Raw genomic sequence first — 26,654 nt, 5'->3', positions numbered from 1 at the left:
GAAGGGAAGGTGCATGCATGCTTTTTCCCTTAGAAAACCGTGGTATTTATTTATTTATTTATTTTATTGGGTCTTATATACCTTCACTCGGGTTCCATCGTAACGGTTTACAGCAATAAATACATTGTAAACAATAAAACAGCCTTATAAACCATAAAACAAATGTAAAACTTAAAAGATTCCAACTAATAGCGACATTTCATAAAATGATCCTAAAATACATCAAAGACTCCTGTTCACATCTCCTTTCTCCTAAAATAAGCTACTATAAAACTCTAAAAAATACATAAACAGTAAAATCAGAGCATCCCCGGGTAAAATGTAGGGCTGTGCATTTCTTTTGAAAGGATACGAAAAATGCAATGAAACACTGCATCATTATGCGTCATTTCAAAGCAAAATGTGAAGGAAACCCGGGGGGGGGGGGGGGGGGGGGGGCGAGTTAATTTTTTTCTAATTGCGGTGGTGCTAAGGGAGGGGGATCCTGACCTTTCCTTTATTCTTTTTTTTTTTTTCGCTTTGGTGTTTTCGTTTCAATTAAACAAATCAAACCAAAATAAACATCAAACAAATGAGAAATGAATTTAAAAAGGAAGGCAAAATGCAAAAAAATGAAATGAAACACAAATTTATTTTTCAGTTCACCTCCCTAACAAAACAGTACATTTTGCACGTGAGACCTCCGCTTTCTTTGCGGGGAGGGATTCATTAAACTTTGCAGCTTAGTGAATTCCCTATAAAGATGTAGGAAGAAGAAACACTGCCACCTATTGGCAGATCGAGACACCACCGCTGTGAGCTACCAGATTGGGAATTAACATAAAAAGAAAGCTGCTCAATAAAAACCTTCTGGAATTCCTAAATCAATTAATTACAGAGACTCAGAGTTCCAGCTCTAAACAAACAGAGACTCTAAGTTCCAGCTTAAAAAAAAAAAAAAGATTTGTGGCAGAGAAGGGCAAGAGGATTTTTGGGATGGCCTGACAAATTCAATAGTTCCCACCCTTAGGTTACAGTACAAGAAAATATGAAGGAAAAAAAAGGAGATGGTTGTGCTCTAATTGAGTCTGCGCAGTTAACACTGAAGGCAGAGAAAAGTGCACTGCACGTCTCACTTTCTGCCTGTTTAGCACTGACCCACAGAAGTAAAGAGTTAAGAGAATGATCTGCAGAGGGATGAAAGGCAAGATGTAAAGTAAAACCAAGTGATGAGCAATCTCCCTCCTCATCAAGGACCTATGGACCTCCCAAGGTGAGGAGTGAAGTGAGACAACCAAGCAGTGGAGCCGTCCCAAATTATCCAGGTCCTTCCAAAACGAGGCGTTGAACCAATCACCAAGGGGCAACAGGAGTCATTTGGATCCAGGGAGAGCAGACTGATGCCTAGGGGGTAAATCCAGGCACGCAGTATCCAATCCAGACCACTGCCCAGGCCTGCGGCACCTAGCAGCCCACTGACGGATTGAGGATTTTGTCGCCCCTAGGCACTGTTGACTCTGTCTCACACACACACACACACACACACACCTCCAGAAAGCTGGGACAACAGGTGAGGAACAGTAAGTAGAAGGTCTAAGGCACAGACTCATGCACCAACTCAGGAGTAGATTCAGTGGCAAAATTTTGAAAATTCTGAAGCATATATATACAAATATATATATATATATAGAGAGAGAGAGAGAGAAAATATATATAGAGAAAGAGAGAGAAAAAAGATGGACATTTTTGTCAGTATTGTATTGTGTTGGTCAGTCAGTCACACTGGTGTATGGCTTAGAACGATGGAAAGTGCACTGTGCAATGAAAATATGCTCAGTCTGCAAAGCACTGTCACAAACACACACACACACACACACACACACACACACACACAGGAAAAGGCATCCCCCCCCCCCACACACATGATGGTATAACCACAGCCCAAGGAAGGGCTGAAGCATTTTTGGAGGATAGATACATCCGGGATCCTTGGGGAATTAAGGGAGCCTAGCATGAAGCCCAAGGGAACCAAAAAGGTCCAGCTCAGGGGAGCCCTAGGATAAGGTGCCATGAAGGACTTCACCACCTTTATTCTGCTTTGACAACTGTGACTGTTTTCTATGCTAGCAACACTCATTTTTAATTCTGGCTACGAAGATAGTTACATTTTACAATTGGTGTTTATTGCAAAGTAATAGTCTAAGTCTACTGCACTATGAAGACTTATTTTTAGAACACCCAACTTGTGTTTTAGTCTACTACCCTGGACCGGTTTTATTATAACACCTTGGGCCATGAATGGAAAATCCCTTCAAAGGCTTTATATGAGGTGCATGATGGCCTCTCAAACCCTTGAAGAGCCCTCATATCCTTTCATAGAGGGAACTAAGGGCTACGTTCAGAACACACAAGGGATCTTGGAAAGAGGAGCACGGGGAAGATTTATCTGGTAAAGAAAAGAGAGCAAAAGTTCTCAGATTTGCAAACGCTCAAGTAGAAGGAAAGGAAAGCTAAAGAGGTAAAGCAAAATGGGAAGACTCTCTTCAGGTATTTCAATGAAAGAAGGAAGGGCAGAAGAACGATTGCATGACTGAGGACAGAAAACGAGAAATGTGTGAACAGCGACAAGAAATACTTCTGTTTGGTTGTCACTGAGGAAAGGATTAGAGAAGGAAGATGGATTGTTTGCTAGGGTATATTTGGTAAAAGAAAACATTAGTATGGAAGTATACGACTTTAAAGTGGACAACTACATAGCAGTGGTATGCCTGAAAAAAAAAAGTGTCCTTATGGCATTTTCAGTTTGGTTTTATGTTTTTTATATCATTTGCATTTCCCAGGTGCACCATTTGTTTTGTTGCTTTCATTTTAGTGCATGTTATATTTTTACGGTGCATGTTATATTTTTATGGTGTGCATTATATTTTTGTACAACACATTTATCTTTTTTTTTTTTAATAAAGCATGTATTTTTCTACAATGCGCATGCTTTGGCAAATTTTATGAATGGTTGCATGAAATGGTTTAGTGCCTGCTGAAATGACATACAGGAAATCAACGCTATTTCATTAACTTCACATGTTGTTTTTGGATGAGAAACAACGCAACAAAAATTATGAGATATTGTTGAAATGTTCACGTCATTTTAAAATGACAGCATATCCCAATTCCATGGCTAGGTCTGTCTGACAAGCTGCAAGTATAGTAATAACTGGAAGCACTGCAAAAACACAGGTAGCAGGATGTAGTGTGCAGCAGGGTCTGTCTGGCAAGCCATGCACTCTTTGTGCCTACTTCGTCGTACAGCAGGTTGGTAATGATGGGGGAATCATCCAGAAACGTTATGGAGAACTAGAGGCCAAATCTTCAGGCAACGGTCATTGCTAGGATTGGTAGCTATTTAGATTATTACATAGCTTTGTGGTTAGACATGGAAAGAGAGGGGTGCTAATGTGAACTAAATAGAAACTCTTCCGAGAGAGAGGTGCAAAGGAGGAAGATGATGTCTTGGATAATGAGTCATGTCTTACAAGTGATCAGAATCTATGGCGGCTGCTGGGCTATATTTGGCAGTATGGACAGGAATAACTGGACTGACTGAATAGGCCAAGTGGTCTTTTTCTGCTGTCATCTACTATGTGCTAGGTAAAGGGAAAGCCAGAGATCAACTGGGGTGTACGATATTGCCAAAGGAAGCAAACTGGCAGACTAGTTGGGCATTAAGATCCTCCTCTGTTGTCCTGGTCTCTGTTTCTATGCTGCTGAAAGAATGTTTCAGCTTCTAACGATGGCTTTTTTGAGGTGGACATCATAGCCACAGAGGCCCCACTGTGAGGTTTTTCTCAGAGTATTCATGTGTATGGGTTTGCATAGAATAACATTTTTGACAGTTTTTAAAAATAATGTTTCAAAATCAAGACTGTAAAATCATTTCTGAGCTGGTCTTAAATTTATATAGGTTACTTGATGTGTCTTTTATATATATTATATATATATATATATTTTCTTCTGATAATTCTGTAGCTCATCCACTTTCATAAAGTTAATGCCACAAAATGTGAGACTACCAGGTTAGGACATCAGAGTTAAGAAAACTATATTTTATAATTGTTTGGCTAAGTGAACTTCCTGATACAAATTATTGGCCCGAAGAAGCTAAAAATAGGGTAACCTTTCAATTATTAACTGTCAATTGGTTACTAATTACATACGAATGCAGTTAAGATCTGTTTCAACTTTGGGTCATTCACCACAGCCTGTTTTCTCCATCTTGTTTATCATTAAATTCCCAATCACATGAGAGAAAATTTTACTTTATGCAGTCATTGTCTATTGGTTTATGATGGTCCCCACCTCTCCTGGATGGAAGTATTCAAGCATCAGATACAATGAAAGCAGAAAAAATGTCTTTGCTTGACGTGCAAGTATGGGGTGAATTAACAGTGTGTTAGCACAAAAAAATCTTCTAAAAGGACTTATCCTATGCACATAAATCTATCCTTTTAAGCATAATGACAGCTTGCAGTCTAGTTGGCAAATTTCAAGTGCACTGCGGTATAATTTAAATATGTACAATTTATCAGTAACACTTTGTATTGACATCCTTTAAAAGACTTTATTAACATTTTATCAATACATAATTGCAGTAGAGCACCTTATATCCAAAGTTCTGTTACACAAAAAGTTCCCATTATCTGAAAACAGTCTTTGCACTCCTTCCCATGTTTTATCCAGAAAAATATCTTAAAATTGATTGTCTTTGTATATTCCTTTGTCCAGAAAAACTCCCATAATCTGAAACTATTTTTTTTTATCAGAAAAATCTCATTCTCTGGAAAACCTCAATGTCCACAGATGAAAGGTGCATTGTACCTACCTCTTTAGTTCTGAGTGCAAAGACTGCTACGGTTTGCTTTTGTTTCCCAGTGCAATATTGGTTTATAACAATAGGTTTGAAAATTATCCTTATTGTGTGCCTATGAGAGTTTTCAACACAGAGCCCATAATAAATATTTATGACTTTTCAAATCTAAGGATCTTCAAATTTGCCTGATCTACTCTCCCCCCAGCATACTTGAGAATAACCCATCTCTACTAACAGAATTTATTATCAAAAACTTTGATATTCATCTCCCAACAATTATACTCGGGGATTTGAACCTACACTTTGATCGCATCCCGCTAACCCCATCCTGTGAAGCATTACTGACCTCTCTTAATGCTCTAGGCTTTCAACAAGCTGTGACTAACCCGACTCATAAAGCTAGTCATACCCTTGATGTCATTTTTACTAACTCCCATATTGATACAAAACCTCCCCTCTGCACTCCTATTCCTTGGTCGGACCACTTTCGGATTGACACCTGCTGTACAATAAAGCAATTACCAACTAATGTTCACAGCAAAAAAACCATCTACTTCCGAAAACAAGGTCAAACAGATGAAATTAATAATATGATATCAGAAGATCTCAAAAATTTAGATCTCACAGACGCTGAAACAGCTACCTCTTCTTGGTTTAAAATTACTAGTAATATAGCAGAGAATCTCTGTCCCATCCAATCCAAGGAAATCAATTCTGAAAAAATAATAATAAAAAAAAAACCTTGGTATACTCCCGATCTTAAAGCTATGAAAATGGAGCTACGTAAGACAGAAAAAGAATGGCGCAGAAACCAAAATTCTACGACATTATTAAAATTCAAATCATTGCTACACAAATATCGCCAAACCACCGATAAAACAAAAAAAGATTTCTATGCTTCCAGAATTCACCAATATCAATTCAACCCTCAAGCACTCTTCCAATATGTCAAAAGCCTTGTTACTGCTCCAGCTTACAACAATCTAAACAACAACGATGATTCAAAATGTGAGGAACTAGCTACGTTCTTTTATAACAAAATACATTCTATTTTAACGCGATTTAAGTCATTTCCAGCTCCTTTACACAACAACCAAACTACATCAGCCGCTCAAGATAAATTTGAAACAAAGCTAACTAATCTTGAGATCACTTCTGGTATTGAAGTTGAGTCAATTCTAAAGAAAATGAAACCAGCTTTCCACCCCACAGACATCTTACCCACTAAGACTCTTCTTTCAATACGTTCTACAATAGCAAAACCTATTGCAAAGATTCTTAACAAATCCATCACCACAGGCATAGTTCCTTCTATACTTAAGCATGCTATCATAACTCCAATGATAAAAAAATCTAACCTAGATTCATCTGATCCAGCAAACTTTCGACCAGTATCAAACCTACCCTTCCTTTCAAAAATTATGGAAAGAGTCATCAACAAACAACTAACTGATTATTTAGATGATGATCAAATACTCTTCCCATCCCAGTATGGGTTCAGAAAGTACCACAGCACGGAAACACTTTTGATATCACTTTCTGAGGTGCTACTAAAAGCTTTAGATGCTGGCAAATCATACCTCATCGCCCTTCTGGATATATCAGCTGCTTTCGATACGGTAAACCACAACACCCTTATTATCCGCCTCTCTGAAATAGGTATCTCTGGATCGGCTTTACTATGGTTTCAGTCATTCCTGAGCAACAGAACATACAGCGTTAAATGTGGACGAAGTGAATCCAAGCCAAGAAACCTCTCTCAAGGAGTCCCCCAAGGATCATCTCTCTCCTCCACATTATTCAATGTTTACCTTACACCGCTATGCCGGTTACTTTCAAAATTGGGTCTTCAATACTTCATCTATGCAGATGATGTTCAAATACTCATACCTATCACCAGCACAATCACAAATGCCCTGAGTACCTGGAAGGCAGCTCTATTAGAAATTAAAACAATCCTCACAGACAACCAATTGGCTATCAATACCAATAAAACTGAGCTTATCATAATTTCACCTCCAAAAAATACAACAATGATCAACTCTGGTATTTCATAAGACAACTCCACTATTTCACAGCAAGTACGCAGCCTTGGTATCATCATTGACAGCAATCTCACGTTTAAAAAATTCATCGCGGATACGGTCAAAAATGGTTTCTTTAAGCTACACACGCTTAAACGTATTAAATCTCTTTTACACCAATATGATTTCCGCACAGTCTTACAGGCAACTATTTTGTCAAAGATTGATTACTGCAATGCTCTGCTACTGGGTCTACCTAAAGCCACCATTCAACCTTTGCAAATGCTGCAAAATGCAGCTGCCCGCATTATCACCGACACAAGCCGCCATGATCACATCACTCCAGCTCTTCAGTCTTTGCACTGGCTACCCGTGGCTTACAGGATAATCTATAAATCTATGACGCTGATACATAAAACCATTCAAAATAGAGATATGCACTGGTTCACAGATCAACTACAATTCAAAACGTCTTCCCGCCCAACGAGATCCCAAAATTTAGCTAAACTAAAGATTCCAGCACCCAATCTGACTAAACTCTCTGGTACAAAAGAACGATCTTTCATCATTGCTGGATCAACAATTTGGAACACTATGCCCTCTGAATTACGCCAAGAACTTTGTCACAAAAAATTTAAACAAAACCTTAAAACCTGGTTGTTTAAAAAAGCCTACTATTAATGAATTGAACCTCAACTACTCTTCCTAATTTCCACAGTCTCTCATATATTGCTTATATTCTATTAATACAAAGTTATACATTGTATTGTATTTGTTCCGTTACTATGTTATATTGTAAAGCGCAATGCTGAATTACTGTTTGAATGTAAACCGAGATGATGTTACTTACGTACCCCGGTAATGAAAAATCTATAAATAAATAAGTAAATAAATAAATAAATAAATAATGACAAAGATATTACTTAAATGTAAAATGCCAGCAAATAGATTCCGGCTTGCTGGGCCAGTGACATTTGCTAACTTTCCAAGTTCTTAGCCCATCTTCACTTGTCACTGCACTTTATATTGGCTGGTATAAATGCGTATACAGGGAATTATAGCATATGGTACTAAATAGTGTATATATATATATATATATATATATATATTACACTAATGTTCCGCAAATTCCTCACTGACTTTCAGACATCTAATCATCCCAACTCTCAACTGAACTCTCAATTGTATACCTCTTAATTCACTCTCTTCTCACTGAACCTGCATACCCTCCCCTTCTAACCTAATAATGCTCTCTGGACTTGATATGCTTATTCCTGATATTGTTTAAATGGTTTTGACTGTTACTCAACTGCTAAGAATATGTTTAACGTTCATATTGCTTTTCTGTTACAAGATAAATGTATACTTTTGTAAACCGTTATGATGGCTCAACCGATTAACGGTATATAAAACTCAACAAATAAATAAATAAATAAATAAATAGTGGCACCTACTGGTATCTCTCATGGTCATTAACCTATCAGAGAGAGGCACCACTGAGCTGGCCTGGAGGTGATGTATCTATATTTAATTTTATGCAGCTCTTTGATGCCTAAGATTTAAAATCAATCCTCTCCGCTTTCAGAGGCCAAGAGCTGAGCAGGAATGCCTGGATTCTGAAAGCTTTGGTTTAAAGTTTGTTTTTTTGCTTTGTTTCCTTGCTGGCTGTAGATCAGGGGTAGGCAGCTCCAGTCCTGGAGTGCCACAAGCAGGGCTGGTTTTCAGGATATCCACAATGAATATGCATGAGATATATTTGCATACAATGGAGGCAGTGCATGCAAATGCCCCTCATGCATATGTAATGATCCTTGGGTTCCTCACTAATAGTGCTTTGTTTAAATGGCTTTTTGGCTAAGGACAGTGAGGTTAGTAATTAGGGGGGAGGCACCTCCCTTTGAGGGTGCTGGGTTGGTCATCCCCTGTGCAGACATAAAAGAGGTCTCACCTGAGAGCTCTGGGGGCAGTGCAGATTGATTTTGGAAGTGTAACTCCATCCCCGGGTGCAGACTGCAACCCGCTGGGGCCATAAAAGAATTTGAGAGTCTCTTCGGGACTGGACCACTCCGGCTAGCATTTACACAGTCCCTCTTTCCCCCAGGGTCGGCATCCTTTGTTGCGGGGGGGGGGGGGGGGGGTATGGAGATTTACTTTCTGGGCCCGGAGTGCTAAGGGTGACTTTACCTTTAATTCTTCCTCCCTGGGAGAAGGGTATCTTCTCTTCCTCCTGTGCGCTGTACATGCGCACAGGAGGATTTAAAAAAAAAAAAAAATCCAAATAGTTAAACCAAAGTTTATTCTGCTCGTTGACCTTCTATAAAACTGTACTTTCATGTGTTATCTAGCTATCCTGCTATCGTCGTTCATTGTAATTTCCTTTCACAGTTACTTGTAAACCGACATGATGTGTCCTACGAATGCCGGTATATAAAAAGCTTTAAATAAATAAATAAATAAATAAATAAATGCCAGTAACCACACTGGAGCCAGCAATTATTTCCAAAAATAAAAGACTTTATTGATAGAAAGGTCAGATGAAAATGGCACAATTAACTTAGTCCTGAGCACCACAAGATTTTTTTCCTTTTTTATTACAGTCTCTTTCCTCAATCTGTGCATGGGCTTCCTTCCAGGGCAAGGGAAACTACCTCCCAGGGCTTAGAAAACAGAGTTCCCAGGAGGGCAGGGTATCCTTTAACTGGGCAGAAATACTCCTTCCAAACTGGCAGAATTACTGTCCCTGCACAGAGAGTCCAAACCTCTCTCTCTCTCTCTCCCCAGGGTAGGAAGACTCCACATGGGTGCACAAAATATTAAATTTAATTATACAATATACATACATTTCAGTTTCACGCTCCGAGACTAGCAATATTCTTCCCAATTATTCTTAGCTCTCTCATCTTTTAAACGAGTCACAATTTACATCATTTCAAGATTCATCAAACAGACTACAGCAGATCATCCCACTCACTATCAGGTTAATACAAGTAGCTTTTTCATTATACGATCCATCCGATCATTCTGTATAGGAATTTCCTCACTGCTGGCCCAGCTAAGAAAGAAACACCTCAAGCCAGGCCAGCACAGGGATGGCAGCCAGTCTCTGGAAGTTTGCCTGGTCCCAAGCAGCAGCTGCAGCCCTCTAGGCCCTCTGATCTTCATCTGTGGACATTCTGGACAAAACAGTACTCCCTCACTCCTCCTCCCTAGTTGTCACACAGTAGCTGACATTCTGTGCCAACAGACAGCAAGCACATAGAAATGTGGAAGGGGAAGGTAGGTTAATGTACACGTGAAGTGCCTAAAATGCTAAGCAAAGCCTGTCCCCTATATTATACTCCACTTATGGGTACCCCCTAATGTATGCACAGGAAAGCTAGTGACCTACTTATGGCAGAAAAAAAAGTAGCCCTCCCTGCCAGAGTATACAGAGGACAGAGTTAGTGTCAAATGATGCAGCCTGGGGTGGCAGCTTATGTCTACTGTGCAAGATATGATCAACAGAGAGGAGGCTAAGGAGACCAGAGACCAGAAAAAGAGACTCTCAATTGGGACTGGCACCAGGCTTTGGGCACCCGCCAACCAAACCAACCGCCCCCCTCACACACACACACACACACACACACACACACACAACCCCCTGGACAAGGTATCTCACTACATGCTGCCTCGAAACCATCATCATGCAAACCCTTCTTCTGAATAAGCCCAACATCGATGGCATTAGGTGGTCATAGCCATTCCACGTTCCATCCCTCACAGCATCCCCACATTCAGAGGCCAGCTTCAACACCACTACTACCTCCCTCCCTAAAGTTGCAAGCCTCTGTGACAGCTTAAGCTCTGGGTAGCCTGTGCTGCCCCTAATAACTGAACTATGAGGCCCACTCCAAGTACCAGGAGGAAAAGCATCCAAGTGGGGGGTAGAGGGGTAGGGTTGAAGCGTTGTGCATGACAGGCAAATGTCAACTAATATGTACACATAAGACTGCATAATTGACATGCGATGCTAGCAACTTTCACACCTCCGACCCTCTCTCAATACTAGGTATAAACTGTGAGCGCACTAAGGGAAATGTTAGACTGCAAGGCATGAGGCCATTCATACTACAACCCACATGCTCAACTCTCAGAGGCGCCCCTTCTCAAGAGTAGGGATGTGAATCGTTTTAGGACGATTAAAATTATCGTCCGATAATTTTAATATCGTCTTAAACCGTTATGGAACACAATACAATACAGATTCTAACGATTTATCGTTATAAATCGTTAGAATCGTGAGCCGGCACACTAAAACCCCCCAAAAACCCACCCCGACCCTTTAAATTAAATCCCCCACCCTCCCGAACCCCCCCCAAATAACTTAAATAACCTGCGGGTCCAGCGGCGGTCCGGAACGGCAGCGGTCCGGAACGGGCTCCTGCTCCTGAATCTTGTCGTCTTCAGCCGGCGCCATTTTCCAAAATGGCGCCGAAAAATGGCAGCGGCCATAGACGAAAAAGATTGGACGGCAGGAGGTCCTTCCGGACCCCCGCTGGACTTTTGGCAAGTCTCGTGGGGGTCAGGAGGCCCCCCACAAGCTGGCCAAAAGTTCCTGGAGGTCCAGCGGGGGTCAGGGAGCGATTTCCCGCCGCGAATCGTTTTCGTACGGAAAATGGCGCCGGCAGGAGATCGACTGCAGGAGGTCATTCAGCGAGGCGCCGGAACCCTCGCTGAACGACCTCCTGCAGTCGATCTCCTGCCGGCGCCATTTTCCGTACGAAAACGATTCGCGGCGGGAAATCGCTCCCTGACCCCCGCTGGACCTCCAGGAACTTTTGGCCAGCTTGTTGGGGGCCTCCTGACCCCCACGAGACTTGCCAAAAGTCCAGCGGGGGTCCGGAAGGACCTCCTGCCGTCCAATCTTTTTCGTCTATGGCCGCTGCCATTTTTCGGCGCCATTTTGGAAAATGGCGCCGGCTGAAGACGACAAGATTCAGGAGCAGGAGCCCGTTCCGGACCGCTGCCGTTCCGGACCGCCGCTGGACCCGCAGGTTATTTAAGTTATTTGGGTGGGGGATTTAATTTAAAGGGTCGGGGGTGGGTTTTAGGGGGTTTTAATGTGCCGGTTTTTTCGATTTTTCGATTTTTCGATTTTTAACGATTTTTAACGATTTTTCACGATATTTTACCCCCCCAAACGGCAACAATACGATTCCCTCCCCCTCCCAGCCGAAATCGATCGTTAAGACGATCGAGGACACGATTCACATCCCTACTCAAGAGTACCAGCACTGGATCACTGCTGTGCAAAAGCTGTGTGTGCAAAATGAATACACACAAACTGCCTGTTCTGGGGTATGGAATTGCTGTGGCAAGGGAGGGACCTCCGAGTGCACCAGCACCCCCAGACACAGAGATTGACGAAAACTAACCCAGCACGTCACTCACCAAGTCGCACACTCACGCACACTTATCTTTTTACGGACTACCTGCCGCAGTTCCTGTACCTATACGTGGGCAATGGTTGTGTGCCTGGAATGTGTGTCATCAAACCACATTGATGTCTGTGATTGCTTGTCCCAACAGCTAATGTGGTAGTCTGAGTCCTTCCTCAGCAAAGATTATCTATACCTGGCCACATAAAACACATCTGTGAGAGGCATGTATGACACCTACTTTGTCTGAGGTACTGACATGGGCCCCTCAGTGCTTAGGTGGCACTAAATGGGTGTCTGGCAAGACAACAACACAGAAAGGCCATCAGCCATCATGGCAACCACATGAGACCTCTGGGAGCAGTAGGCCTATACATTCAGCACTGAGTGCCGTTTACTATGAAGGTAACTTGTAGGCTTGTTCAGTCATTAGCTGACAACAGTTTCTCTAGCCTTAATGCTATACACAGAGCAGATCATTGATAGTGTAGGAGCACACCTGCCCTGCTCACCACTAACTGTAAAAGGGACTTCCACCACATGAGGCACAGCCTAGAGGATAGCAGCTCTTGCACATTCCACACAAGTCCTGACAGGCATGTGGATCAGCAAGGGCCGGCTAGCATGAAAGCACGGAAACGTGTGGAGTGACAGTGGGAATGGAACTATCTGCAAGCTGTTTGGCACAGGAGTGCTCAGCCTATCTGCTTTAAGGGTGGTCACCAATCGCACCAGAACTGTAAGAGATACTAGCTATAGGTAAATGCAAAATACTCTGCATATTTTCTGGGTACATACATACGTCCATACAGCTGCACCACCTGCCTATCATTGAGGTTTAATGGCCAAGGGCCTTGCTGCACCCTGACATCTCCATATCTGAGTAAGGCTACCTGTGACAGCTGAGTTGAAGCCAGGAGGTTCAAAGACACCATACCGTTACCTTCTATGACGTTAGTCTTTGCTCAGAAGAGATGTGGTTGCTACAAGACTGCTCAGAAACTCTACTGTGATGGTGACATATCAGATGCCATTGACAATTCAAATGAAGGCAAGACACTATCTGATTCACAATCCTGCCATCACAGAGCCAGATGTGCATCCTGGTGTTGGCTCCTCGAGAAGGTAAATGACATAACGGGAAGGCCTTCACCTTCTGCCCATGATCATGTATACATTGCATAGCTAGGCGTAATTCGGTGCATCTGTGTCGGGGTGCATGCAATCAACATGAGCTTTGCTAGCTTGGAAGGACATGTGCGCATTGTGGGAATGGCACCAGGTCGCACAGGTCCTTTACCTGAGGCTGTAAGGGAAGGTGTGCTACTAGAGCACTCTGATGTCAGCAAAAGGGTTGCCAACTGGCTCCAATTTTCAGGACAGGTAAATCCTGTCCTGGTTTGGAACACATTACATGCAGGGATTTCATCAGATTTCCCTATAGCTTTTCCAAGCAAAACCAAGACTATCAATACTAGGGATGTGAATCGTTTTTTGACGATTTAAAATATCATCCGATATATTTTAAATCGTCAAAAATCGTTAGGGCCACGATACAATACCAATTCCCCCGATTTATCGTTAAAAAATTGTAAATCGGGGAAAGGGGGAGGGCAGGAACTTACTTACTTGCCCTAAACCAATGGCAGGAAAACCTGCACACTAAAACCCCCTAAAACCCACCCCCGACCCTTTAAATTAAATCCCCCACCCTCCCGAACCCCCCCCCCAAATGCCTTAAATTACCTGGGGGTCCAGCGGCAGTCCGGAACGGGCTCCTGCAATTGAATTGTGTTGTCTTCAGCCGGCGCCATTTTGCAAAATGGTGGCCGCAAAATGGCGGCAGCCATAGACCAACATGATTCGACTGCAGGAGGTCGTTCCGGACCCCCGCTGGACTTTTGGCAAGTCTTGTGGGGGTCAGGAGGCCCCCCCCAAGCTGGCCAAAAGTCCCTGGGGGTCCAGCGGGGGTCCAGGAGCGATCTCCTGCCGCGAATCGTTTTCCGTACGGAAAATGGCGCAGGCCATATGCGTATGGCGCCGGCAGGAGATCGACTGCAGGAGGTCGTTCAGCGGCGGTCCGGAACCCCCGCTGAACGACCTCCTGCAGTCGATCTCCTGCCGGCGCCATTTTCCGTACGGAAAACGATTTGCGGCAGGAGATCGCTCCCGGACCCCCGCTGGACCCCCAGGGACTTTTGGCCAGCTTGGGGGGGCCTCCTGACCCCCACAAGACTTGCTAAAAGTCCAGCAGGGGTCCGGAACGACCTCCTGCAGTCGAATCGTGTTGGTCTATGGCCGCCGCCATTTTGCGGCCGCCATTTTGCAAAATGGCGCCGGCTGAAGACAACACAATTCAATTGCAGGAGCCCGTTCCGGACCGCTGCTGGACCCCCAGGTAATTTAAGGCATTTCGGGGGGGTTCGGGAGGGTGGGGGATTTAATTTAAAGGGTCGGGGGTGGGTTTTAGGGGGTTTTAGTGTGCCGGTTTTCCTGCCATTGGTTTAGGGCAAGTAAGTACTTCCCTCCCAAAGTTGATGAAGTATTAAGGCATTTGGGGTGGGGGATTTAATTTAAAGGGTCGGGGGTGGGTTTTAGGGGGTTTTAGTGTGCTGGCTCACGATTTTAACGATTTTCACGATATTTTAAACACCCAAACGGCAACAATACGATTCCCTCCCCCTCTCAGCCGAAATCGATCGTTAAGACGATCGAGGACACGATTCACATCTCTAATCAATACCTGCATGCATGGGAGTAAGACCAGGACTGGATCAACATATCCAGGAAATCTGGATCCAGTTGAAAATCCGAGTCAGCAGTGGCTCTAAAACTGGTGAGGCTGTGGTGTCAGCTGTGTCTTGGCATGCCCATGGGACAGTAAGCCTATCCAGTATAGGTATGTAACTTCACATGCATATGTTTCTCAACTAAGGAATGAGGCAGTAAATAGTGAAATCTGTCAGTGACACCTTAACCTATCTACCTGTACCTTTAGGCTGTGCCTTTAAGCTTCAGAGCTAATTGAGATGTACAGCATTTCTAGAGCTGTAGCTATCCATGCTCAAGGAGCAGCTGGGGTGGCATCTCACTTGTGGCACTGTCTCAATCACATGTGAGCGCTAGGATGGGGGTCCACTGGGAAGGGCCGGCAAGCCACACAGCACTAGCTAGGCCACAAACTGTTGTGTCACACATACATCTTTCAGAGTCACTATCAGACAGAACACATTATGGTAGCCACATGTCTTTGATGTAATCTTTACTTTCACAACTGTTTATCAACTACAGTCTACTGCTCCTGTCCAGACAAATCCTGAGTAGGCATCATGTTTTCTGTTACACAGTGACCTAGACAGAGAAGCAGTGAGAGAAAGAAAGATGATAGCGAGGAGAGCAGCAGCTAACAGTCTACTGGTAGGTGAGGCCTATGATGCAAAGTAGCATTGTATAAGGTTTTGGCGAATCTGGCTGCCACTCAGCGTGGTATCCACAGGTCATGCGGGGTCACATGGGGGATCCGGGGGGAGATCAGGAACTATATCCATTTGTAGTCCATGGCGTAGAGCGATATTATGGAAGACACAGCAAAGCAGCACTATATCTGCAACTTTGGGTGGGGCATACATTAAAGCTCCACCCATCTTGTCCAAACAGTGAAAGTGACTTTTGAGATCTCCGAAGGTGCGTTTGATGACACAGCGGGTAGCACATGAGGTTGCACCTCATCTCTGCCAGCGTGTTGGGAATGGCAACACGGGTGAGAAGCCAAGTCCTGCAACTGTACCCAGAATCTCCTGCAGCAATGATAAATGTAAGCCATCAATCATAGCATTGTCACTTCCAGATCTGGCTGGCATACCATAGCATCCTATAAGACTGTATAAGAACATAAGAACTTAAGAATTTGCTATGCTGTGTCAGACCAAGGGTCCATCAAGCCCAGCATCCTGTTTCCAACAGTGGCCAATCCAGGCCATAAGAACCTGGCAAGTACCCAAACACCAAGAAGATCCCATGCTACTGATGCCAGTAATAGCAGAGGCTATTCCCTAAATCAACTTGATTAATAGCAGTTAATGGACTTCTCCTCCAAGAACGTATCCAAACCTTTTTTAAACCCAGCTACACTAACTGCACTAACCACATCCTCTGGCAACAAATTCCAGAGCTTAATTGTGCCTGTACCTTTCCCTGAGCCTTAAAAAGCAATTTAACTAGCCTAAGTGCATTTCACATTGTTCTGGGGCAATATATGTGCAGGATAGCAGTAGGCCGAAGTAGCTCAGCTCTTCAGCACTACTAAATCTCATCTGGGTATTCCAACAATTGCATGCCAGGCCCTCACAACCAAGCTAAGATAACTGGTATGTAGCAGGCTGCCAACCTTGTAGCAATACATAAGTGCGCCCACACCTGTGTTAGCTGCCAAAATGGTACCTCATGGTATGAATGCAAATGTCCCTTCTGGCTGTGCAGTATGTTCTCCATAGAAACCAATTTGTGAGGCCTGACACAGGGAATCTGCTAGGCCACCAACATGCACAGGACATTACTTCTGGTTCAGCTGTATCAGGGTCAAGACACACTGTGGCCAACACTCTGGAAGACGCTTCACTAATTGTCCATACGTGATCATGCAATACCAGCAGTGTGGACACTTCAAGCTTGTCATTAACCAGTGAGATTTAAATAGCTCCCAATGGGAGGATAGGAACAGGGCCATTTTGAAATTTAACACGTAGAAAGTGTATAGTGCCTGCTCACACACCAAACTTTAGGGCCGATGCATTGTTTGCTATTACAAGATTAGCAGGCCTCTGCAGCATGGGGAGAACAATCCAGGCCCTGGGACAATGGCCTGCAGACGTAACTGTACATTCCACTTGTCATGGCAGTGATGCTTTTCATCCCCCCCCCCCCCCCCCCCAGCCACCCCCCATGTCCATGCCATTTACCACAAACACATTGCCAGAGACAGAATATAGAAAGAAGCATCTCTCTTACCTATGAGCCAACCGTCACCATTCAGGCCATCCTCAAAATTTTCACACAGGCTTGATTGGTGAAGTATAAAGGAATCGTGTGCAGCTCCCGGGTACCTGGCCACCACGTCAAGGATGTGCATTTGAGCGTCACTGACCACGTGCACGTTGATGGAGTGGAAGAGCTTTCTGTTGTGATACATCTCCTCTCCGTCACGGGGTGGAACGATGGCCACGTGAGTGCAGTCGATAGCTCCTAAAACATTGGGAAAGTTTGCAAAGGCATAAAAGCCTCTCTTCAAGTCCATCAAGTCCTGCTTGTCCCGAGGAAATGCTATGAAGTGATGAATGTGGTCAGAGACTCCTGTGTTGAGCTGGTCCAGACAGCAGGAAAAAGTGGTTTGGGACATTCCCCTATGACCCCTACTGTCGTGTGGAAGGAACCGCTTGCCATGAAATTCAGGGTGGCCAACAGTTTGGTGAGGCCAGGCACAGCGTGGGACCTTTCAGTGACCAGATCCAGATCCCCTCGGATTTCTTCATATAATTCCAGGATAGCCTGAGAGCTGAGGTGATACCTGCAAACTACAAAGTCCTCTGGCAGGCCCAGTAAGGATGTTCATGGAGGAAAGATGCATTCCTGTATCTCCTCTGCCATGGCCACCTGCGTGCCAGGCGCTGCCCTGAGACCAGACCCTGCGGCGCCCGTGCCTCTGACTCAGGTGCAGGGACTTCCCTAGGAGCACTTGGAACTGGCCTTGCTTGTTCTTGAGGTTGTTGTTGTTGTTCCTCTTGTTGTCATCTGTTGTGAACCCCCCGAAGCATCCAGTATCTCCCAACTAGTAAACATTATGGCTTTAGGAAGCTACACCAGGTAAGAACAGGTGTTTTTATTGGGGAAGGAAGGCCTGGTAGGTGTGTCCGTGATCATTCCTCTTTTTATCACGCGCAATAATCACTACAATAATACCCGTGATCCTTGATATTGGCTGCGATAAATACTTTATCCAAAAGAATAGGTGGTTATTTCTGGCATTAAATCCCACGATATTGTGCATTACTCTATCGTACGCGGCGCTAGCAGACTCTCATTTTCATTTACTCCACCCAAACTCCTCCCACTCGAATACTAATTTTGAATTTGCATATGCATTTCGCAATGCGGTATTTATCATGCGTGTTAGGGCCCTAACGCGAAATGATAAATGATCCTGTGAGTTACATCTGAGGACTCCCACTTGAAGTCTTCAGTCACCCCTGGGAGAGAGACAATTGGGATTATGTGCAGAGACTACATAAAAGATTATTTTTGGCCAGTTGGAGGGGAGTATTCCATCCCAGAAAGGATGCCGTTGCTCACTTGGGAACTTCATTGATTCAAGCCCTGGATGGTGAGTGTTTCCCTTGCCCTTGGATCAAGATACAGAGACCCTTGCACAGATAGAGAGAGAGAAAGTACTGTAACAGTTACCTGTGGGAAAAGAGTTTATTTCCCATTGGGCCAGTTATCATTCATAGAACACTTTCAGTAAAGATTGATTTTGGACACTCACCCAGAGTCTTTCAAGTTATTTTTTGGTACTTACAGCCTCCACAGCGTTGGGGAAAGTGTTCCTCTCCCACGGAAATAAAAGTGGCGTCACCCTTGGCACTCTGGGCCTTGAGTTTCCTTTCTCCCCCCCACCAACAAAGAATCCAGCCATGGGGGTAAGAGAGTCGTGAAAGAGCTCGCCCGTGAGTGCATCCAGTCCTAAGAGAATAAAAATCTTTTATGGCCTCACCGGAGTGCAATCCACACCTGGGGATAGGGTTGCATATATTCATTGTAGATATCCTGAAAACCAGGCCTGGTTGTGGTACTCCAGGACCGACATTGCCTGCCCTAGCTGTAGAGGGAACCCCATCATTTGTGCTTCCTTGGGATGTGCATTTGTTGCTGGAAACAAAATGGGACCTTTTTTTTTTTTTTTTTTAATTTCCTATTCCATTTCATTTTTACAATGAAACAAAACAAACAAATTAAATTTTGTTCATTTTGTGTTTAATAAAAATTATGGCTGTCTTTGCTGCAAAAAAAATATATCTATACCTCCATTCCCTGTGGCTTATCTCACTCTCTTGCTGAGAATTTCTTCATGGGACAGGAATGATCCCTGGTTGCTCCTGCCTCACACTGCTGCTATTGTAAATGGTGACACCATTTTGTGCGGCAAAAATATACAATAGCGCTGGCCTTGGTCTGCCAGCTCTATTTGCTATAGCAGAAGATGCAGGGCTGAAGTGATCTGGGATCGCTCCTGCTCCATAAAGAAATTATCAGTAAGAGGGTAAGCAGTGGAGGGTTTTTTGGCTGCAGATCCGAAATTCTGTTTTGTTTTGTTTTTAGTTTGCTTGCTTTGTTTTTTTTTTGTTGTTGTTATTTTAACAAAAAAAAAAAAAAAGCAAAAAACAACAAGCGAAACAAAAAAAAAAAATTAAAAAGCCAAACAAATTGAAAAAGAAATCAAAGTGAAAAAATGTCTGAGCTGCTGCTTCCTATGGGAGGGTAAAAAAAAGTATTTAAGCTAACAACATTTTTACTTCTTAATTGCTAGACTGTATTTTAAGGCGACCGTCAATTGGAGAAGTAGCCTAAATTTGGCCTAATCTCGTCCCTTCTTTCACCTGTCTTCCCCATGCTCTGCTTTTCTTATGTAGATTAGTTGTGGATCAGGATTGACAGAACAGGTAAACTGATTCTTTCCTGCCTTTACCCAGTTAAAGCTCCCTGTCTCTCAACTGAGCCCACCCACAACCCACCCCACCCAGTTTAGCTCCCTGCTACTACTGAAGGAGTTACTTGTCATACTGACAGCCTGCTTATTACTGTAGCACCTCCAAACAATTAAAGTATTTTCTTAACATAGATATCGAAAGGTTCCCATTTGTTTGCAACACAGATAAATTCTAATCTAAACAATTTCCGTGACCAGAATGCTCCTTGAAACATCTCCAGACCACCAAATGTCATATCTGATGATGCTCAGTTAAAAGTTGCCCCATCCTCAATTTAATTCCACCTACCTTATTACCTTAAATCGTTATCTTTATCTTTATTAGAATTTGTTAATCGCTTAATAGAGCCTTAAGTGATTTCCATAGACCAACATTCATCATTCAGTAATAAAACAAGGTACAAATTACTTCACAGTAAAGCAAGTACAATAAAATGGGATGTAAAATAGCAATTAATTATGGCCTTGCTAAATGTATTGACTCAAAGTCTCTTATTTGTTTTGTGACCATGTGTCCTGTCATGACTAGACTGTAAGCTCTGAAGATAGGGAGGGTAATTTTCAAAGGTATTACTGTACATGAAGTAGGATTTTACCTGCAGAAAAGGCCCTTTAGAAAATCGCGTGATGACCAATACACGCGTAAAATTATGCTCTTGTACATTGCAAGTGAGCCCATCTATAGGCATAGGTGGGAAGAATTTCGGAGGCACAGACCAGGCAGTGTTGGGACTTACATGCATACATTTTTATTTTTAAAAATATATGCATAACTTCAGTTGGAAAAACTACTGGGGTACTTGTGTGTGCACAGATTTACTGTGATAACAAAACATATTTGCCGGCTAACTTATAAGCGATTTTTACAGAATTACCCTCTACGTGTCTCTATGAGCGCTGTGTCCATCTGCTATGCGCTACACAAATCATGCTAAGTAATAATAGTGACAGCAATGGGTCTTCTGAAGAAAATAATCTAATGCATAGGGAGTACCATATGGTCCATTATTTACTGATCCTCAAGTTTATTTCAACTGTGATATCAGGAAAGAATATTAAATAGCAGGCAAAATCCCAAGCGATACCTCCTATAGAAGCTGCTGCCTCACTGTTTCATTGGCAAAGTAATGTCCCAGGAATACTGAGGGGAAAGGTTCCTGGATTGTATTTCTGGGTTTGTACATAAAATGTCATCATGTCTAACGTGTCCCAGGCTGACTTAGGAGTTAGTTAGAAAAGCATAAATTGTCTTGTGAGCACATGCCATGACATGCTGCTGCTATGAATTAGAATGCATATAAGATTCAACAATACATGTTAATGAAGAAGCATTTCTATACAGTGCTCCTGCTATTAACCCCTCATATATGGACTAGGTGTTACCATGGGAATAACCTTCCAGCTATTGGGAACAGGACTTACAATGCATCATTGGTCTCAACAGGAGTAGGTCTGCTAGCTTCAGCTAAGTGCATAATAAGAACATAAGAAATTACCATACTGGGTCAGATCAAGGGTCCATCAAGCCCAGCATCCTGTTTCCAAAAGTAGTCAATCAGGACTACAAGCATCTGACAAGTAACCAAACACTAAGTAGATCACAAGCTTCTGATGCCAGTAATACCAGTGGCTATGTCCTAAGTCAACTTGATTAATAGCAGTTAATGAACTTCTGCAAAACGTAGTAGACTAGAAACTAAAACTTAATAAACTAGAAACTAGAAATACAAACCTTTTTTAAACCCAGCTACACTAACTGCACTAAACACATCCTCTGGCAACAAATTCCAGAGCTTAATTGTGCTTTGAGTGAAAAATAATTTTCCCTGATTAGTTTTAAATGTGCTACTTGCTAACTTCTTGCAGTGCCTCCTAGTCCTTCTATTCTCCAAAAAAGTAAATAACTGATTCATATTTACCTGTTCTAGACCTCTCATGATTTTAAAGTCCTGTATCATATCCTCCCCTCAGCCGTCTCGCCTCCAAGCTGAACAGCCCTAACCTCTTTAACCTTTCCTCATAGGGGAGTTGTTCCATCCCCTTTATCATTTTGGTCACCATTCTCTGTACCTTCTCCACTGCAACTATATCTTTTTTTAGATGCGGTGACCAGAATTGTACACACAGTACTCAAGGTGGAGTCTCACTATGGAGTGGTACAGAGGCATTATGACATTTTCCATTTTATTCACCATTCCCTTCCTATTAATTCCTAACATTCTGTTTGCTTTTTTGACTGCTGCAGCAAACTGAGCCAATGATTTCAATGTATTATCCACTATGGTGCCTAGAGCTTTTCCTGGGTAGTAGCACCTAATACGGAACCAAATATCATGTAACTAGAGAATGGGTTATTTCTCCCTATAAGCATCACCTTGCACTTGTCCACATTAAATTTCATCTGCCATTTGGATGCCCAATCTTCCAGACTCGCAAGGTCCTTCTGCAATTTATCACAATCCGTTTGTAATTTAACTATTTTGAATAATTTTGTATCATCTGCAAATTGGATTACCTCACTCATCGTATTCCTTTCCAGATCATTTATAAATATATTGAAAAGCACCGGTCCAAGTACAGATCCCTGAGGCACTCCACTGCTTACCCTTTTCCACGGATAAAATTGACCATTTAATCCTACTCTGTTTCCTGTCTTTTAACCAGTTTGTAATCCACAAAAGGACATTGCCTCCTATCCCATGACTTTTTAGTTTTCTTAGAAGCCTCTCATGAGGAATTTTGTTAAACGACTTCTGAAAATCCAAATACACTTCACCTTTATTCACATGTTTATTAACCACTTCAAAAAAATGAAGCAGATTTGGTAAATCCATGCTATGTTCCATTAAACCATGTCTTTCTATATGCTCTGTGATTTTGATCTTTAGAATAGTACATACCATCTGGTCCAGGTGATTTGCTACTCTTTAGTTTGACAATCTGGCCTACTACATCTTTCAGATTCACTGTGATTTGGTTCAGTTCATCTGAATCATCACCCTTAAAAACCATCTCTGGAACCAGTATCTCCCCAACATCCTCTTTTGTAAACACAGAAGCAAAGAATTAATTTAGTCTTTTTTGAAATGGCCTTATCTTCCCTAAGAGCCCCTTTAACCCCTCTGTCATCTAACAGTCCAACTGACTCCCTTACAGGTTTCTTGCTTCGGATATATTTTTAAAAAATTTTATTATGAGTTTTTGCATCTACGGACAACTTCATTTCAAATTCTCTCTTAGCCTGCCTTATCAGTGTTTTATAATTAACAATGCTTATGCTTTTTCCTACTTTCTTCAGATAGATTCGTCTTCCAAATTTTAAAGGATTTTTTTTGGCTATAATATCCTCATTCACCTCACCTTTTAATCATGCCGGTAATCATTTTGCCTTCCTTCCACCTTTCTTAATGCGTGGAATACATCTGGACTGCGCGTCTAGGATTGTATTTTTAAACAATGGAAATGCCTGTTGTACACTTTTAACCTTTGCAGCTGCACCTTTCAGCTTTTTCTAACTATTTTCTCATTTTATAAAAGTTTCCCTTTTGAAAATTTAGTGTTAGAGCTGTAGATTTGCTTATTGTCCCCCTTCCAGTTATTAGTTCAAATGTGATCATGTTATAATCACTATTGCCATGGCCCCACCACCATTACCTCTCTCACCAAATCCTGTGTTCCACTGAGAATTAAAACTAAAATAGCTCCCTCTTTCATTGGTTCTTGAACCGATTGCTCCATGAAGCAGTCATTTATTACATCCAGGAACTTTATGTCTCTAGCATGTCCTGATGCTACATTTACCCAGTCAATATTAGGGTAATTGAAATCTCCCGTTATTACTGCACTGCCAAATTGGTTAGTTTCCTTGATTTCTCTTAGCATTTCATCATTTGTCTGATCATTATGGCCAGGTGGATAATAGTATACGCCTATTACTATACTCTTAGTCAACACACATGAGATTTCTACCCAGAACACTACGTCATCGGATGCGATGGGGGGCAAGTTTAAAGGCCGGCTGGTGAGCAGCACAGCCCCTTTTGCCGGAAACCAGCACCCGGAGCCTTTCCAGGACTCCCGACTGGCCCTGCACCTACCAGCTCTCCACAAGGCGCCGAGCCGAGGCCTGCGAGCCCCCTGAAGCCTGCAATTAAGCCGACCAGACCGCCTCCCACCACCGAAGCTGCCGCCCACAGAACACCACATCATCGGTTGCGATGAGGGACAAGTTTAAAGGCTGGCCGGTGAGCCGTAGGTGCCGTGTGCTGGGCGTCGTGCGCTGAAGGAGAGTGACTAAGGGGCCTGCCCCTTGTTATGCCCCTTTGTGCAGCCCCCTTTGTGCGACCCCCAGCCTTCCCCCGCCACACTAGGCTCAGTTCTCAAGACTATCCCTCTGCCCCCTCCCTTCCTCTCATCCACAATTCAGAGTTCCACACACCCCCTTGCCTTGCTTCCTCCAGACTACCTAATCCCCCCTCTCCCTTTTTGTCTAACCAAACTCTTCCATCAAATCTTTCTTGAACTCCAAGACTCCTGATCTCCCACCTCACAATATTGCTATCACACCAATTCAGTCATGCTCACCTTTCCTATTCCCACCATCAAGCACTCCTCACGGCTCCTCAAAAAACCCCTGACATCCATACTTCCTTCCAGATCACTAATACCTATCATGATATCCCCACTCACCCAATTTCTTGGCCTCACCACCCTTACTCTCTTACTTATCAACTCCCAATCCCTAACAAAAAAGACCCCTATCCTCAGCAACCTCCTACTCAATTCCCAACCTGATGTATTTGCTATAACAGAAACATGGTTCAAACCCACTGACATTGTCCTCCTGAACCAACTTCCCACACAAACCTACGACATTGTCTCCATACCTAGACACATTAAAAGAGGTGGCGGATTACTTCTAGCCTCCAAAAAGGAACTCGGACTAATCTCTCAGGCCATACACAACCCCCTAAATTCGAAATCGGACTCTTTAAATCTACCTCACTGCAAGTTTGCCTAATCTATACCCCGCCTGGCCTTCTGGAAAATAATCCCTCACCTCTCATTGAATTTTTAGTTGAGAATTTGGACCTGGACATCCTAACCATCATCCTAGGAGATTTCAACCTCCACGTCGATGCCACCCTTCTATCCCCTAATTGTGAAGCCTTTCTTTCTTCCGTCAATGCCTTGGGCTTTGACCAGATTACTACCTCACCCACTCACAAGGCCGGTCACATGCTGGATTTAATTTTCACGAACACACCCCTCCTTACAGCCGACACACCCTCTTGTATCCCGGTCCCCTGGTCAGACCACACTCTCATAAAAATCAACCTCACTATAAAAAAACATACCAATCCACCCACCACTCACAAAAACACTGTACTCTTTCAAAAACCTTGCAATAAGGAAGATCTAATTCTCGCTCTCACGGAGGCCATTGATAATCTAGACCTCTCCAGCCCGGATTCAGCCCTCTCATCTTGGAATATAACATAACCAACAACATTGCACCTTAAAGTCCCTCGAGCTAAACCCCACTCGGAATACAAAAAAATCTTGGTTCACCATGGAACTAAAAAAATTCAAACAGGAATTAAGATCAAAGGAAAAGAAATGGTGCAAAAACCCATCCGCCTCCCTGTTAGCTGCATACAATTCAGCCCTCCACACCTACAGAACATCTATACAAAAAACAAAAAGAAACTTCTACTCATAAAATCCACAATTTTCAATACAATGCAAAAGCCCTCTTTGCATTAGTCTCAGACCTCACAAAAACAGCACCCCCATCTCCGATAAAGAAGCTAAAACAAATGCGACGAATTACCTCTCTTCTTCCATGACAAAATCATGAAGCTCCTCCTTAGATTCACCCCACTATCCTCACACCCCACTATCCTCACACCCCAACACCACTGCCACTAACCTCATAACCTCTCCTGAATACACTCTCGAATCCTTTGAACCACCACCCCCCTCCGAAATCAAATCCCTCCTAAAGAAAATGAAGCCCTCCTCCCACCCTTCCGATACCATCCCCACAAAATCTCTTCTAACCATCCCTAACATGATCTCTCATCCCCTAGCAAATATCATCAATTGCTCTCTCACCCAAGGACACGTTCCCGATGCTCTGAAATAAGCCACCCTCAAACCCATCCTGATGAAACCCAATCTCAACCCCTCAAACCCAGCTAATTTCAGGCTAATCTCCAACCTCCCTTTTGTAGCAAAACTCATGGAAAGAGTGGTGAACCTCCAACTCACGGATCACCTTGGAAAAGCAACCTCCTCTTCCCTTCCCAATTCGGCTTCCGTAAACTTTTCAATACCGAAACACTACTTATTTCACTCACAGATACCCTCCTCAAAGGATTGGACAAGGGCCAATCTTTCATCCTTGCTCTTCTTGACATCTCATCAGCATTTGACACTATCAACCACAATAACTTACTAGATAGACTCTCAGAAATTGGCATCAAGGGATCTGCCCTGAGCTGGTTTGAATCCTACCTCCACAATAGAATCTATAAGGTCAAAATTGATAACAAAGAATCTAAGCTCATAAACATTACAAGAGGAGTTCCCCAAGGTTCCTCCCTCTC

Source organism: Rhinatrema bivittatum, chromosome 7 (genome assembly GCF_901001135.1).
Source record: "Rhinatrema bivittatum chromosome 7, aRhiBiv1.1, whole genome shotgun sequence".
In the NCBI taxonomy this organism is placed as follows: Eukaryota; Metazoa; Chordata; class Amphibia; order Gymnophiona; family Rhinatrematidae; genus Rhinatrema; species Rhinatrema bivittatum.
Note: the sequence above shows the minus strand (reverse complement) of the source record.